The sequence below is a fragment of the Manduca sexta genome, chromosome 8 (genome assembly GCF_014839805.1).
Source record: "Manduca sexta isolate Smith_Timp_Sample1 chromosome 8, JHU_Msex_v1.0, whole genome shotgun sequence".
Classification (NCBI taxonomy): Eukaryota; Metazoa; Arthropoda; class Insecta; order Lepidoptera; family Sphingidae; genus Manduca; species Manduca sexta.
In genome coordinates, this window is record NC_051122.1 from 199566 (window position 1) to 214645 (window position 15080).

Sequence of the window (15080 nt, forward strand, 5' to 3'; positions counted from 1 at the left end):
TAAGAAATAAATAGTAGATAGAGGTTCATGGCTGCCAAACTTAAGAGATACTTAACGATATGATCAGTCATGTACAAATTCTAGCACATAATATATTGTATAACAATAAGATATAAGTTAGAATAGTTTCACTGACGTTTAAAGTATATATTTGTTGGACCAGTATTCCTTCAGAGTTGTAAGCTACACAAAACAACAAAGGAAAAGTGTTGTGGGGATATGTGATAGAAGTTTCGAAGTTACTTCGTGGAACTACTATTTATGTCGCAGACACGTTGCTAAATCAGCTGCTTGGTATATTGTCCAGTTCTAAACGTTATAAAAAACATAAGAAGTACGATGAACTACTGAGACGAGGATCTCAATTTCGTATCCGGCTTACTGCACACTTCTGACTTTTTTGGAATTCTGAGTATATACCATCGTATTAGTATCTAGACTTAAATTAGAACAAAAGATTATTTTACAAGCCTCACCTTGGGATAATTAGACATCATGCGATACTATTCCGATCTTTCAAAAGACAGATTTTATTCAATGAAGGTCATAATAAAAACAGGGACTTTTTGAAAACCAATCACATCCTTGCCTTGAATGATTTTTGATCTTTATCGGCGATAACATTATCTTTACAATCGTGATAGATCAAGTCGGTGTTGCGGTAGGAAGTAGGAAATTGCCTGATAACCCTGACATTTTTGCGATAAAATTAAATGGCCTTAAATATCTAGTGGAAAAAATCTAGAACTACGATATATAAATAAGAACAATCATATTTCAAACGTCAATTTTTTTAAAAATAATCTGGAGCTCTGTCTATTACACATTAAAACTCATTCCTCCATTCCTGTTACATACATGGGAAAAACAAGGTCTTTATTGTCGGAGTTTTCCAACTATATCTGCTTTTGTAATGAGGGCTAGCGTCTTTTGTTTTTTATTCGTTTTCTCACTAACCTCGATTTCTGTTCACAATACAATTGTTTTGTAAATCAATTCTCTTATCATTTAATATTTATATTGATTTACTCTGTGGTAAGATAGCATGTGGAATGCGAGGCCTTAGATTCGATTTTTAGTTCTAATTATACTTTTTGTAGAATTTCCTGAATGGATCACAGACAGGAAGTTGACCCAAGCTAGAGGAAGCTGGTCCTTAAAAATAAGCCAAATTAATTCAGCAACATCCTTGAAAGTGCGTTGCTCCAATCCTTACATTTTAGTTGGATAAAGATCAAGGATTGATGAAAGAAGGTTTTTATCAACATTGTTACAGCAAAAAATTTCTATATTTATATAAAAATGAATCCTTATTTCCCTTTGTCATGTTATAACTTGAGAACGATTTAACCGATTTCATTATTTTTTTAAGTTAATACTTTGTAGAATGTTTTTAGTGAATCAAACATTAATCAATAAGTAAAATTTCAGAAAACCAAACGACTATTTGATCTTCTCGCATTTGATGAATGTGAATTGTGAAATATCACTTCAGTTCCCAAAATGGTTCTGAGTATAAACTAAACGGTAAACCGTAGTTCGAATTAAATATTCGTAGCTGAAATACGACTTTCGCGTAAGCTAGTGTTATAATAAAATAAAGAAATAAGTTGAAAGATTCAGAAAATCGACTACGAGCACATCCTAGTATATTGCACACAATGTGTCGATGCGGTAACTCACAATCGTTTTCCACCTTGGAAATAACCCTGAACTACACGATTTCAGATACAATATAGTAATACAGACGCTACACTGGACTAGGTTATAAACTAGTTATTATATTTTTTTTGTATTTTTACGGCAAAGTGACCCCACTGCACCTGATAGTAAGTGGAGTGTGGTCTAATAGAATGTACACTGACAAGAGATGATTATACCTCAACAGTCGACACAATTATGCCGGCCTGTTGGAATCGCATATACACAGGTTGATCCCGGAACGCGAAACACTTACGTGGATCACTCTGGCGAGTTTTAACACCCCATGTATGATAGTTACTATCAGGCCAGAAATAAAATATATCCTACCTCAAGCAAGTTCTTTAAACAGGATAGTAAGTTACATGTTTATAGTATAAGATGGCAAATGACCAAAGCGTCACCTGATGAGAAAATAACATCATATACGTGCTACTATGTAGTACCTTATTAAAAAGTATCAAGACAGAAGTGGGCTGACCTCAAACATATCTTATCAAATACTAATAACACAAAAGTATGGTATACATACGGATATCTATTAAACCCTGATGGAAGGACTTAGGTAATCAATATATAGAAATAACCCTTAAATTAATATTCTGCTATATTCAGAAAACAGTTGAAAACCAAATACCAAAGATGCGTTTACGCAATTAATTGCACATTAACACTTAATGTACAACCGTAGAGCAACCAAATTTCGCTAGAACACACTTAATCCCAGTTTAACGTTCCTAGGCTAGTTGCAGACTGTTTCGGACGTAATTCACTGCAAATTTGTTTAGAAAATAAAACATAAACATGCTCAAACAGATCCGAAATTTAAATGTTTAAAAATGTGAAGTTAATGTAAAACTAAATGAATATAATCATAGTTTTCGAACGTATGCTATACTGTTTCAAAAACTATTTTATTTGACAGAAATAGCAATTTCGAAATTTAAACATTTAAAAATGTGAAGTTTATGTTAGAACTAAATTAATATAATCATGGTTTTCGAACGTATGCTATACTGTTTTAAAAACTATTATATATTACATAAAAATAATTAAGCTATTTATTATAAGCAATTGATGACTTATTCCCTTGTGATAAATGTACAAGTCGGTTATAATTACAAAGGGGATAGAGACGACTATTCGTGGCCATTTCGCCATCTGTCATTATTCAATCAAAATCGATAACATTACTCGGGACATTGGCAGCTCTCCCCGATGCTCGTTTTGGAAACTATGGCGTTGTAAAATTAACAAAGAACGGATTATATACTAAAGTATACAAAAATCTATTATTATGTAGCTTAAATGTCAGATAATTATAATCTTTATAAAAAACATTAAAAAGTTTCGAAGTACTGGAATATTTGGAATTAATAGTCATTATATTGGTATTAAAACTATAATTGCAACTCATTACTAAATTAAATTTACAACTCAGTATAAATATTATTATCCCTCTTAGTAGTAAAGGAGGCAGGCACGTGCTCAGCAGTGGGCAATTATATAATACAGGTCTGATATTATATTATATATGTAAATATAACTTTTTTATTTAATGAATTTTGTCAATTTACACATCTCTAAATAACCAACCAGGTAGCTGGCGAGATTTCATACTATAAATAAACAAAATTAAAACTTTAATAAATAGTTGCTTGTCAAAAATCACTGCCCTAAACTATCATACTTAAACCCCTAAATCCGAGCGTAAGTATCAAACGCCGTTCACGGCACGTGACGTCGCGCCTGTATAGACGCGCCCTAACTTCGTTTCTGTACCTGGAACAGACAGATTCAATTTATTACTTCGGTTAGAAGTCCACACGGTTGCTGAAAGGTTTAGTGTCGCCTCGCTTTTAGACTGAATGGCTTGTTAGAGCCGTGCAGAATGCTACGTGAAAAATCATTCGCAACGAGCTATTCGTTTTGAATTCGTCTACAATCGAATGCTTCCTTCGAACACTTGCGCGAGTTAATGGGTTTGGTTGAATAACGCGTGTGAATAGCGGGTTTGTGCGAAGTAACGTGTTTCATAACGTTCTAGGTGTCAGTAGGGTATTGTTATTCTTTTCCTTTCTACGTTTCTCGTTATTGTGATATATTTAAAATTTAATTATAGAATTGAAAGACTTATAACTTAAATTTTTAATGTATTTCAAACAATAATATGATGATTTTTATGGTGTACTGACTGCAGGCATCTCTTTGATTGGCATATACTTATGAGTAATACATTATTTAGTCTAATCTTAACTTCTGATGTGACTATATCTAAGTATATGTTCAATACCACTTTTATTATTGTCGCTTAATGGAAAGACATATTATTCCCGTTTTCTTTTTAAGTAACACTACATATATTGTACTAAAAGTTCACTAAACTAACACGAAGGGTTTTGTCCTCTTTATTCTCTCGCTAGGTTCGTGTTGTCGAGAGCTGTAGAGCTGAATTTTCTCAACCTACACATGTCTATGCGCATGTGATTACATTGATGATTTTTAAAAGTACCCTTAATTTATTTATTACTTAAGGTTTAAAGTTTATATCAAATTGCCTTCATTATATTGTATTCGCTTTGTAAAAATACCGTTTAACATTTTTGCTTATGGTTTAATCACACTATTGTTTGATATTCGGGGTCGGAAACATTAGGGGTTTTAAATCTCGACCCTAAGGGTTGGGTAAACATTTTACGGGAACTCAAAACTCACGCAAGCCTGTAATTAAATCGAATAATGTAGTAGGGATTTAATAAAAATAAATTTAAGGAAAAAGAATTTAAATCTAGTAAGCCACTTTTAGCTACTTCAATATATTGTGTTTAATAACTGTGAGTCATGGTCAATGCATTTCGGAGTTCGGACCCTGTTCATCAGTGTCACGAATGTGAATTTGTAAGCTTTCATATTTTAAAGCCAGTTAATGAAGTGGTAATTAGGAGCCGTTCAAGTAATAGGTATGTAAGGGCTAAAGGAACGTAGGAGGGTCTATGGTTATCTTTTAGATGGAATGGGGAACGGACGGGACAGATTTATTATGATTATTACCAGAGCAATATTTATTTAACTAAAATATTTATATAAAAGTGGCAGGAGGTCGCTGAATGCGGGCCGCTTACAATAGGTCGATCAGGAAGTCTTGGAGGAGGCCCATATTCAGCTGTGGACATCCTGCGGCTGATGATGATGATGATGAAATATTTACATTATTTTTTCAATAAATAAATAATCATGAAGAAATTTAAACAGATTCTGTAAAGCGATGCTGATGCTAATGCTTACACAAGTAAGATTTTTTATCATTTATTAAGAATATGGGTCGTTTGTTACTTGAATAAATAAATATTATTAATAATAATAATTATAGGAGTAGGGGGTAAGACTTTTGTTTACTTTAGTGATAAGGGGGACGGGGGATTAAAATATACAAAAATTCTGCTTACGCAATACTTGAACGGCCCCTGAGTAGGGGCTTATGTGCCACTAACTACGTTGCATAAAAATTCCAGTTCTGCTGACATCTCCAGTCGGTCCCTTATTAATGAGGATCGTGACTCAATTACTTTGATGCTCGGTCTCCATCGGCTTCGGTCTTCTGCCGGATGAAGTGCTGCATTAAATCATTTGTGTATTATTTGTAAATTTATCGTGCGCTTTAATGGTGAAGGAAAATATCGTGAGGAAACCTACACATCTGAGAAGTTCTCTAAAGGAATTTCGAAGGTGTGTGAAGTCTACCAACCCGCACTAGGCCAGCGTGGTGGACTAAGGCCTAATCCCTCTCAGTAGTAGAGGAGGCCCGTGCTCAGCAGTGGGCAAGTATATAATACAGGGCTGATATTATTATTATTATTAATGAGGACTTTTAACCCATTTGCAACCTTGTCTACCCTTAATCGTGCTTAATTAGCCTTACATTAGTCATCAATTGCACTGGTTAAGATATCTGTGAAGCTAGAAATGAACAGTGCTTCTATTAAACGGCAGAAATAGTCAAAACATAACCCATACTCTTGCATAGTATGACATACCTACATGGTATATTCTTTATTCTTATGTAACGTCCTTTCCACTACCCACCATTTTATGAGAATACCTACATAGTATATGTGTTATTCGTTTATAACAACAGAGACCTGTCCACTACCCACCGGTTGTTACATTTATTTAGACCTAAGTTTTATTAGGTTTTACAACTTTAGTGTTATAACCCAAGTTTGGTCCAATTGTTACGTAATTTGAAAGACAAAGAACAAAAACTGTGGTCTGTAGCGATCTCGTATAATATATGCGCTAAGTTTTGGTGAGATACTGTTTTTGTTGTCGTTGCACAAAACATATACTTGAAGCTTGTGGATCGACTTTGTGCTAATGACACTGGATTAATTTAAAGTTTGCTTCACGATAGAATTTAAATGTTTTTGATAACGTATTGGCATTAACAAAGAATGATGATATAGTATTTTCCGGTGTGTTCTGTTAGCCTCAGTTCATCATGGAATCCATATTTCTTTGGAGTTGTTAATGCGAAAAACAATGGACTTAGATGTAGTTACAGGCAAAGCAAGTTTTGTAAATATAAGCTTACCTATATATTTATCCTTACATATTAAAAAACATCCTAAGCCGAGTGTGTATATTCGAACGTGGTAAACTCAAAAACTGGCCAACGGGTTTTTATGAAATTGGTATGAAGATAGTTTGAGACCCTGGGAAGGAAAATAGCCTGTGGACTATTTTTCATTCCGATCAAATACGTTCACACAAGCAAAGCCGCGAGTAAAATTTAATATGTTATGACCATTACGCCTGCAATTTCTACCGTGAATTTCATCAGAAATATTATAAGAACTTCGCGGCTTCTGCGATGTCAAAGTTCATTCTCGGGATAAAAGCCCTATAGCACTGAAGAATAATGAGCACAATATAGATGTAAATAAAGAGGCGAGTCGTCGAGCACCCAACCCGCACGATAGTTGTTAACAGTGCCTATTGACCCCTGCACACTCGAGCCATCGACGCGTTGCTCTCTTGAACCCTTTTAACCCGATTCTTCCTCGCCCATAGATGTCGCTGTACACACTATTCAAGCCGACTCAACCCACTTCAACAAAAAATACTATCGCATAAACGTCTTGCAAGAACGACTGTATAAATGTCAGACATGAATCCCTACTTCGGGTGGACGTTAACCAAAGTGCCACTATATTCCGCCCCGGTGTCGCTCGTAACAATCATGTTGAAAAACGTCGAACCTTGAACTCGAAGCGCGAAAAACAATAAACACGCCCCTTTATTGCCCGACGTGGGACAACAGCCGGCCATAAACCCGCAGGAGTAGTGGGTACAAATCTGAATTGTGACGCAAGCATAAAACATTCATGTTCCACAAGAGCTAGTGGCTACACCGCGTAAGGTGCGCCCCAGGGACCGACAAAAAGTAACGAACCGAGCCACCACCATCCTTTTATGCCAGATACATTTTTCTGGCTCCCAGAGAAGGGGCTTGTCTTCGAATAGATTATTTATGTTGTCACGGCGACCCTTGTGGACCGGAAAGGTGCGCTGATTGCCGTCCGAGACTGACCTGTGAAATTAAAGAGAAAACTGAACTGACCCGAGGATTATAATTTGCTCTTTTCACCGCAATTTCGCTTGATCTATGATTCAGGCTACACATATATTTTTTGGCTTGCTTTGTTCGGTTAACAAACTGTAACAATCATGGATAAAGCTAACTTTCGAATGCTACCGTGAGAATCGAAAACAATGAATAACTACACGCTAAAATTCTGCTTGGCCCATTTGGATATTACTTTCAAACAAACTTCCTATTTTTTTTATCGAAATAGCGTTTGCAAGTATTATTACTCTCAATTTAATTTCGTTTAGGCTTATTTGACCTAAAATCAATTTAAAATAAATAGTCATTAGAGTTCACATTCCCTCATTCAATTTTATTCCAAAAATACCCAAACTCCCACAAAAGATCGTTAAATCAATCACGTTTTTCAATGAGGGAGGCATTAAAGAGAAATCCGAGGCATCGTTTGCTTACCTTCGGCGAAAAGTCGGTTTGCGGGCAAAGCTTTTCACTAATTCTGAATTTAAATGCATGAGATCGAATAGGTTTACGCAGTGAGTGGATCCCACGCGGAGTTTGCCGATTGCCAATGCTTATGTTATGTATTTAAGAGAAAAAATGGGGCTTCAGGTCGTACTTCAATGTTACAAAGAACGTTATCAAAAGAATATCTCGAGCGCCCTCCGCGAAATCTCAAAGGATATTGGATGTTCTCACATTGTGGATGATTAAAATTTTATAGGTTGTCAAACATGTTCGGAAAGTAACAGATGTTTGGTGCAACGTGAAATGGATCCTACTGCTTTTAAATATAGGCGAGCTGTCGTTGACATGAAGTGCAATTCTGGGCCACCGCGCTACAGAGCCAGAGGGCGAAAAAAGAGCTCCTTCTAATTGTTTGCACATTTTACGACTCCCTACGGACTGCACGCGCCTGAGAAACCCTCGAGTGTTGATAGTGTCGGGCTTTTATCGATATCACTGCACTTCTATCTTAATTGCTTATGGAGAGGTTAAGAGAAAAATGATTCTTTTGTTTTTCGTGCGACCGCATCTGCTTTGTTCGATAATGTTGCTATTACTTTGCGGTGAGTGTCGACTTGATGGAATATGTTTGAGATTTTTTTATAATAACCTAGTAGATTAAAAAAGGCTATACAAATACACAAATTAATAGGATATATTCACTACATAGTATAAAACAAAAGTCGCTTTCTCTGTCCCTATGTCCCTTGTACGCTTAAATCTTTAAAACTACGCAACGGATTTTGATGCGGTTTTTTTAATAGACACAGTGATTCAAGAGGAAGGTTTATATGTATAATAACATCCATTAAATAGTGGAGGAATACTATTATTTTGTTATGTTATACCCGTGCGAAGCCAGAGCGGGCCGCTATGTTTTTATATACAACGTTCACAGTTTTTCTCTAGTGTATTTAGTATCAGTATTGCACCCGTGTGAAGCCAGAGCGGGTCGCTAGTTCAATATAAATCTTACTCTTCTTTATTCCTGCATTCTTATATTTTTGCTTTAGTTTATCCATAATATATATATATATATATATATATATATATATATATATATATATATATATATATATATATATATATATATATATATATATATATATATACATATATTTTTTAAACCAAGCAGAGCAATATAGTTTTTCGATATAGTTTCGGTTTGTCGATATAATTTAGGGCGAGGGACATCCCTACGCACACATGTGCCGTCAAACCATCAGCGCCCCTTGCTATTGTGGTTTGTAAATCGGCATTGTTGCTCCAAGTGCCTATTTCGGCATCATTTTTTTCGCCATCAAAGGAGACTGGATGAAAATTGCCTTTGGGTTTAGGTGACGTGTGATGAAATATTGCCCTAAAATTATCAATTTATTTTCGTGTGTTTTCTGTTTTAGGTGTTTTTCGCTTGGGATTTTTTACGCAAAATAAATAAAAATGCTTTATATAAAATCTATTATTTCTTATTTACATGTAATTTCAGTAAAAGGGCAAAAACAGAATATTAGATTTTAATATAACTTTATTAAGGGCAAAATAGGCAACACCTAGAATCTAAGTTTTAGAAACTGGATATACTTATATAATGTGGCTCATCGTCAATCATTTATTATTAAATTGATATGTCATAATTTATAGTTATAGGTTTTATAGCCTTTCATTTAAGGCATAAGAAGACGATGGAATTAAAAGATAAGGAAAGACATTGGATATTGACCTCTAAGAATCACACTCACTATACGAAACACAAATCAAATTGTCACCTTACATCGATTTTCTATAAGAGAAGACAAAATAACATTGCAAAAACATGACTACATACAGACAAAAATAATATTATAAATCATCACTACATATGAAAATATACATATATACCTACTTATAGAAATGACCCATAGGCATATTGAAACCAATCGATAAGATTAATTATTTATTTCTATGTATGTATAACATGGCATTAGTACTATAACTGTTATTGTGTTATAATGTATAAATAATAAATAAATATTTTTGAGTACAAGTTATTGGTAACAAGCGGCGATAGCCTAGTTGGGTGTGGAACGGACTGCCGAGAAGAATGTCCGCAGGTTCAAATCCCCAGGGCACACACCTCTGACTTTTCTAAAAAATCATGTGTGTATTTTTTGTGAATGTATCGTTCGCTTTAACGGTGAAGGAAAACATCGTGAGGAAACCTGCACATCTGAGAAGTTCTCCATAGGAATTTCGAAGGTGTGTGAAGTCTACCAATCCGCACTAGGCCAGCGTGGTGGACTAAGGCCTATTCCTTCTCATTAGTAGAGGAGGCCCGTGCTCAGCGGTAGACAAGTATATAATACAGGCCTGATATTATTATTATTGGTAACATAGATCAATACCATTGTTAATTACATATATATCTATGCATAGAATCCTCATATAAAAACACGACCGGGAAATTACCAGTGATACGGGGAATCTAAAGCTTACCATCCAATCCGTTTAACGTGTAATAAATCACCCCAGTCTGTATCGAACCTATTAACAGGCCTATTCGTGCGTATTGTCTACCATGCCGGCCAAATATATTTGCCAGCTTCCAATTTACTTTGTTCAGTAAACGGGAGTAGAAAATAAGATGTTTTAGATATTGTATGTCGAATAGGTATAGTCTGAGCATATTGGATGTTAAATTAGTAGGTACTAAGCGTAATTTGTAAGCAATATGAACACGATTAATCAAATATCATCTGTAAAATTTTCTATCACCTAGGTATCAGAAATAAAACTATTTTTATTATAGTTTTTTTCCAATGTTTCGAAGGCTTTGCAGCATCCGTGGTCACAGAGCGGTATTACATTAGGTATTTATAAAATCAGTGTCAGAAAATACCTGGTTATTATTTTAATACAAAAATAACTTCAAAATTACAAAGATAAATATAATTAAAATGTTGTTTTAATTATAATTAGTATAAAAAGATATATCAAATTCTAATTTAAACTTTTGCCTCTAAATGAGAATACGTTAATTGAAGTTGTATTTCGTAATAGCCTTCTTCAGTCTTAGAGTCTCAGAAATAGAAATACGTTTAGCAGTTAATGATTTGTAAAACATACGAAATAATCTTATAGAAATTGCAAAACAAGGTAAATAATTTTGATCGCCATTGTACAGAAGGGTCAACATCCCTCTGATGGAGGGTTGGGAATACGAAGGGACGAAATTTGATTATGTCATTAGTCATTACCCTACAGCGCCCCGAGCGATATTACCTATTGTATTTTTATAGATATTCTTAATGAAACTCGTCACAACATTATTTATTGCTTTCGTGTTATTGAAGGGGCGAAATTGGACCCTTCGTCTTAGAACCCTACTTGTGTAATAAAGGATGTAAATTTCTTTTATTGGTACAGAGGATAATTATTGCACGATAGATGTTAATATCGCTGGAAAATACTAACCCCTTATTCATAGATGTTATTTATTTAGATAAATATCAATTTCTAGTCGTCTCGTCCTTAGGGGCGGAGCATTGCTGTAATAACAAGACTGTTTCTCAGTGCTGACGGCATGGTAGCCTTCGCTGTGCGTAGACATAGGCCGCTGTGATTGGTTAATATTAAGATACAACTTGGATCTAGTTCGCTGTCAGATAAACAAAGCTGAACAAACAGCTAGCTGTCAGATAAACAAAGCTGAGAAACAGACTTGTTATCACAGCAATACTCCGTCCTTAGATAAATAACGTCTTTGAATAAGGGGGTAATATACTGGCTTGATACAATTAATTTATTTTTATCAGGCAGACTGTTAGTTACTTTAAAGCCTTAACCTTACTCTAAGTGAGTATAAAATGGAAGTAATAAAATTTTTATATCGACCATAATAAGGGAAGTGTTGAAGTTTTATGAAGTACTTAATATAAAGATGCAAAAACGCGTCCTATAATTCTTCAAATGAAACATAAATATAATAATCAATTTATTATTGTATTGCTCTTCTGTTAATCACCCACTTACTACTATGGGGTGCGTACGTGATATTATATAATAAGGACTTTATACAGAAAATAAAGTTATGTATCAAAATAATGACTCGTGCATATCCAGCGATAGCAGAATTGTATGTCACAAATCTTCTACCTGGATTTATCCTAATCTAATCTGGATTCGGGGCAATATACTTTTCTAAGCATGTTCCAAAAAGAATTTGGTTAACTTTACGATCAGCCACCAGTCGTCAACATTCACTGCCTCAGGAATAATACATCAAAAACTGGCAGAGTTGTCTGATTCAAACACGGACCTCCCGACCCACGCCCATGTGCTTCCACAAGAATATGCTTTTACTTTTCGAAAATATTTTTATTATAAATAATTTCTACCTCAATTTTCTAAATATTCGACAATGCATGCGTGTCTCTGACAGTTTGACGTGAAGTCATTTAAACTTTTTTACGTAGAATATCCTAGTTTGTTTAACGAAGTTTAACGTTCAACTTGTTTCTAATGTAAATTAAAAAGTTAGGTGGATTTTAATTCGTCTTTAGATTACGCTTGTTGTAGTTTTACTTGGGTTTGCAAGATTGAAATAATATAAAGTTCTAACAGGCTCAATCTGGAATCAGCCGTCGTATAACACGATAGGTTGACATAATAGGGTATGTGACTACTTTCCTTAAAATAAATTTATTTAAAAATGTATTGAAAATATAATAAAATATACATAATTATATAAGCTTTAGGTGTGTTACTTTTCTGTCTATCCCTGGCTATCACAAACAAATGGATCTATCCACCAATCTATCTGTCCATCACAACAAAGTTAAGTTAGACTATCAGAAACCTCAACTTCCCAACAAACGATTATTGTAGCGTTTCTATTTCTTTTTATTACTTTGAATGACGAGACGAGCTTGCCGTCCGCCTGATGGTAAGTGATACAACCGCCCATAAATATAAGAAACAACATCCAATACCTTGAATTACAAAGTATTATTTGGTATTGCGAGCGGCGATAGCCTAGTTGGGTGTGGAACGGACTGCCAAGGACGAATGTTCGCAGGTTCAAATCCCAAGGTCACACACCTCTGACTTTTCTAAAAAAAAACATGTGTGTATTCTTTGTGAATTTATCGTTCGCTTTAACGGTGAAGAAAAACATCGTGAGGAAACCTGCACATCTGAGAAGTTCTCAATAGGAATTTCGAAGGTGTGTGAAGTCTACCAATCCGCACTAGGCCAGCGTGGTGGACTAAGGCCTAATCCCTCTCAGTAGTAGAGGAGGCCCGTGCTCAGCAGTGGGCAAGTATATAGTACAGGGCTGGTATTATTATTATTATTATATTTGGAATTCCACTGCGCTCGACACACCGAAACATGAGATGTTAAGTCTTATTATGACCAGTAGTTACACTATCTCTGTCATCTAATATCGACAAACCGCAAACATCCAAACACAGAAAGCCGAGTATTTAATGAAAACACATTTACCATTACGTTGATGAGGAAATTAACGTGTGATAGTAGACGTTACTGTCTCGCTTTACTGATCGCGTTCATTACAGCAACTGTGGCCCACCGGTTGATATATCGTTCTCATTGTCGCAACTAACAACAGTCCATTCTGGCTAACGGCCCGCTTTACTGACCTCATGTGTCCGGGAGACCTGATGTAGCATTGTAACAATCATAAAAGCAAAGGGTAGGCAAGCTGTAATGAATTTTTAAAGGTTTCTTTGTGCGCTGTAAGAATGGATTCTGTTGTAGCTGAGCGTGAACCTGCTAATGAGTATTTGGACTCATTGATATTTGCTTCTGTTTTTCTGTTAATTACGTACTTATATGCATGTGATTTAGGAGCGTAAAGTTTGATGGGATGAAAATAGTCTGTAACACTAGGGAATAAAGTGGCTGTTAGTGAAGATTATTTAAAATAGGGCCAGAAGTTCCGATTATCACGTTTAAGTAAACATAAATAAATCTCTTTAGGTACATAATAGTATACTTCACCAGCTACATATAAGCTGTACTTACTTTGCAGAAATCTTGTTTAAGGTAATATTATGTGTGAAAAAAAAATTAGAGATTTTAATATACATGCATCTGAACTTAAAATTTGTTCAATCTTCTTTTAATTCAACATAAATCTGAAACGTAATAAGTTCTTATACATTTTAAAAGTAGATTTTCTAACTACAGAAAGTAATTATAATTATTTTACATCCACAATAAAGTTTCACAATACGTCTGGAACGGAATCGAAAAATTCATCCATTAAAAGTTGCGGTCCCGAAAAATTATTCTGTCATAAACTTTCTTTCTTCAAATGAACTGTGGTTTTACCTCGGATTTTATAGCGAGAACCAGAGAGCGCTAGGCCATCTCCGGACTTAAATTTCTTTAAAAGGGCTGCGTCAAAGGATTCAGAATAAATGACAAAATAATTGTACCTTTAGAGATATAACGTTTTTGCGAATCAGCAATTATCCAAATTATACTGAAAATAATTGTCCAAGCGCTTAATACAGATGAATCGCGGGAAATGGATTATTCCATTGTTTCATTAATAATTTGATGCAAACATTCGCCCAGGATTTTATTTAAATGAGCTACTAAAATATTAAACGAGGCGATCATTACGTACAAAAATATTCTACATCTTGTATGTGATATTCTTATGGCTTCATGTGTGACCTAATTACAATTTTAAAGACTAATTTTAGAAAATTCACTATATTTATTTTACATGAAATGTTAAATTTTATGGACGCCACGTCGTTTTCTAATCATAAAATTAGGCAAATCGATTATAATGAAGTCTTAAATAATAATCTATTATTCAACCAGTGGAAGAGCCGGTAGGGATCGACCTCACGGAACTTTCAAATGTCAGATATCTCACATTCTTAGTAAAGGCCAGGTCAAAAGTATCCTCAAACGGCAGGAATGCTAAAAAAATGATGAATGTGGAGGCGAGAGAAGTATGCCAGAATCGTGCAAAGTGGCAATCCATAATCTCTGTCTACCCCTAGGGGACAACTGCGTGATACTATGTATATATTCAAGTCTCAACTACTACTACAGTACCTCAAACCAGAAGCAGAAACCCAGCACAGACATACATATTGCAGTTGTTATCTTAGACAATAAACGTTTACCTGTCAGGTTGTAAGCAATATCGGTTCCCTTCACTTCGAAGCTGTCGATGGTCTTTGAACAACTCGCTCTGCGAAAACAACAGTCGAAGTTCAGTTTGACTTGTACATTAATCAGGTGA